Source organism: Oratosquilla oratoria, unplaced genomic scaffold (genome assembly GCF_046742065.1).
Source record: "Oratosquilla oratoria isolate Oo_2021 unplaced genomic scaffold, ASM4674206v1 SCAFFOLD281, whole genome shotgun sequence".
NCBI classification, from domain to species: Eukaryota; Metazoa; Arthropoda; class Malacostraca; order Stomatopoda; family Squillidae; genus Oratosquilla; species Oratosquilla oratoria.
Genome location: NW_027467632.1, coordinates 3,448 through 7,500, shown reverse-complemented (window position 1 = coordinate 7,500; position 4,053 = coordinate 3,448).

Below are 4,053 nucleotides of genomic sequence, written 5' to 3'. Positions count from 1 at the left end.
ACATATGGTATTATATATATATATATATATATATATATATATATATATATACATATGTACACATATATTGTGGAAACCCTTAACATCCACCTCCCTTATCAAATTGAACACTGACAAATTTAATTCCTATTAGACAATGAAGCTAAGGTAAATATGGTTTTTAGATTTTCAATATTCTCATGGGAAACTACAATATATTAGGCGGCTCGTCCCTAATATTTACAACCAAAGTTGGATTATCCTTCAGCACAGGTATTCTTAATTTATCTAATTACCTTTTCCATGTAGTTACAGACTGAGCATTTAAATGTGAACGAATCCACGGCCTAGAATTAATTATCTCCAAGAAGAATGGCTTTTACTAGTGGAAATATCTTTTAAGAAAAGGGAAAACATTTATGAAAGTTGTACCTGACACAGCCACTCTTGTTGACAATCCTCTATAGTCACGAATCTTATATCTCAGCCTGTATATCAATAATAGTCTCAGCCACCGCCTCTAATACCTAACCCATCCATTATCACACTTATTTACAAGGCAGCCCTTTGTTATCAAACCTAGCCACTACAACTCCCCCATAAGGTACTCCCAAGCATGTCGATATTAAACGCCTGTCAGCCACAAAGGGAGCAGTTCAATTATACTTCTTCCATTATCTGGTGACCCATAGGATGTGGCCGGCAAAACCAGCAGCGTGGCCATGTCTCAATCATCTCTAAAGAAAACGGAGGAGACACAGTTTTCTTTATATTTCTATGTATGACCGATATATTTAAAGAGACTGCAAGCGGCCCGAAGACCCGCACTCAGCTTCTCTGTGTAATTACTACACCCCCTATAAGAGGCCGGTAGATAGAGGTAGATACTAAGGTAGATCGAGGGGTAGGTAAAACGACATGTGAATTTTATATTCGGTTGTTATGATACAATGGCCGACTGCAAGTTGCTGAATTTCATATTCTAGCTTACCGTCTTGTATTTATAAACATTGGTTGGAGTGGCGATCAAAGGTGCTGATGTGACTAAATGTAAACACAGAGCTCGTTCTGCTTGCGACAAATTGCTTCCGTAAACAATATTGCTTGAGACAGTATAACAGTCTTTCTGATTGGAGAAAAGGGTGGAGGAGGAGAAAAATTATTGGTGCATGGAGGTAAAGTCACGCCCTAAAAGGGTGGCACTTATTTGTAACGTTCAAAGTTATTGGATTAATTAAATTGTGACGTCGAAGCAGGCTTGGCTTGGTGGGTGAAAGAGGATTCCAAGAGAGGATTCCACGGGTGTACCTATTACCATACGTTGTACTAGAATTCGTGAAGAAAAGGAAGAAAAGACAAGTTAATTATTTAGCTCCCCTTCATTATTGAATAATGGAACTTGACTAAAAACTTACACTATGAGAGTGGCATGGGGCCTTGAGATGAGTGACTTAAAGTACTACAATTATAGAAAGAAAGTGAAGAAAGTTGTAAATTAATTACAATTTCCCTGAAAGGAACTGAAGTGTTGGTAGTAACGAAGCTAACACCACCCCAACCCCAAGGAAATTCCTAGGTCGGGCGCTGGGGCAATGTCGCCTGACCTGAGATGCCACATCGTTTAACAAGTCTCTTCTTTTCTTTACATGTATAACAATTACTAATACCACCTACCATTTAATGGAAAAATAAATGTGCATTTAGAATATTCCATGTTAACCTACTCGGAGTAGTGAACAGCTTTCGGTACATACTGAATGTTTTGATTCAGTACTTGACAACACGGCACACAACACCTTGTGGGTCACGAGATAATGGAAATAATGTAGGAAAATTAACGATAGTTAATAATTACCACCCTAGTATCATGCAAGACCAAGACATAATTATCGGCCCAGTTTAGATAAACAACTTAAACTTTAAACATCTTAAACTTAAACATCTCGTGCTACACCCAACCTGAAGTAAAGTGAAAGAAGGTAAACATTCCTTCACCATCATAGGAAGCACCTGATCTTTCCCCATGATACTTGACAAACATTCCTTGGCAATGCCTCTCTTTACATTATACTTATTTTAGAGATACAGGCTACCAACCTTAATTACATAAATTCCTCAACAATTATACCAGAAATCAACATTGATTTTTAGATCACGTTGGCTTCCCTTAGGCGAAACTCCAACTTCTAGATATTTTGGGTATCCACAGGATAGCCATCACCTTAAACGATGAAATACTAGGTGCCACTTCACCAGTGAAACACTACATTAGAATACCCCCACATATAACACCAATATACACCCTTGCTTATAGAATTCTTAAGTGTAGAAAACTACTGTTATCTGACCACATTCACATGTTAGAGTAAGGAGTCATTTAACATTTCCACTTTTCATAGAACTCCCCAATGTTCCTAGTTCCTGCGAATGATGGTAAGCTTAGACTTGTAACATATTTCAGTATAGAAATAGTGTCACACCCCTAGCCGATTACAAATGTCAGTATTATCAGATATTTTAGAGTCCCTAGGGAAAGGAAACTGAGTTTTCTCATCACTTGATCTCAAATTGTCCTTCTGGCAGATAGAACTGACGGAAGACTCTAAACCTGTCGTGCCATTGGGCACAGATATTGGACACTGCGAGTGCAATCGAATGCTTCTCAGCCATACAAATGCCCTTAGTGCTTTCCAAAGGTTAAGGAACCACCTGTTCAAAGGTATAATAGGCAAATATCCATTTGGTTATCTAGATGAAATTTTCGAAAGCTATCATGAAGATCCAAATCTTAAGGTGCGCCTTTCTAAGAAAAAGGCTGCAACTCTTAGGTCACACCATTGATAAAGAGGGTATGCATACAAACTCTGACAAAATCTAACCCTACAAAACCAAGACATAATTATCGACCCCATCTCAGGTAAATTTAAACATCTCATGTTACTCCCATTGATACAGATAAAACCAGAAATTTCATAAGTCTCTGCACATAGCACAAAAGCATTGTGAAGGAATTCTCTAAGTTAGCAGCACCCCTCACAAAATTCTCACGCAAAGGCATTAACTTCAAGTGGGATAACGAAGTGGAACAAAATTTCCGACAGCTCAAAAACGCACTCCACCATGATCATATACTAACGTTCCCAGACTTCTCGAAGAAATTCATCCTATATACGGATAAGTCTACGTTAGAAATTGGAACAGTATTACAATAAGAGAACACTAACGAGAAGCAAATTGTGATCGCATATACAAGCCAAGTGGCTAACTCCGCAGAAGATGCCTTATGTAAGAGGCTCGTAGATAAAGATAGATGAGTAAATTAGATAGAGGGATAGGTGGCGAAAATTTAATTTTTATGAGTTGGATGTTTGATAAACAACCTCGCTCCTTGCCTAAAAGTTTACAAACAACCGGTGGGGATCCGTTTTTATTGCTGTATTATGCTGATGTACTAGTATGTAAACTCAGTAGCGCATTGATTTTGAGATTGATTGACTAAGCAGTATTGCTTAAGGGGTTTGTAACAGCGTTTCTGATTGGAGAAAGGGTGGAGAAGGAAAAGTTCAATTGGTTCATGGGAGTAAAGTCACGCCCTTAGATGTAAAAATAAATATCATTGGTCTAAAGAAATCATGACGTCAATGCGAAGTGACCTTGTGAAGTTGAGAATTTCAGATGGGAGTCCTCTGGTGTAACAAAGACCATCACTTTGTAGAAGAATTAGTGAAGAAAGCCGAGGAAAAATATCAACAGTTCTTATATCCTCTCAGACAGAGTAACATGATAAACCCTCTTACAGAAGAATTTGTGAATGGGTTTCTTAAGTAAAGACAATGATGAACCGAAAGTATAAGCTGAGAGACGAAATACAAAACTATAGAAGGGAACAGTAAACAGTGGTAACAATGGAGGTGAGACATTACCAGTTGTCTGAGCACTAAAAAGCTTCAGACATTTGATGTTGGGGTACAATATAAGTGTTTACCGATTACTAACCTCTCAAGAAATTCTTAAAAGGGAAGTCCCTACCAAGAAAAATAGCCAGATGGTATAGTACAATCTTAGAATTCAACC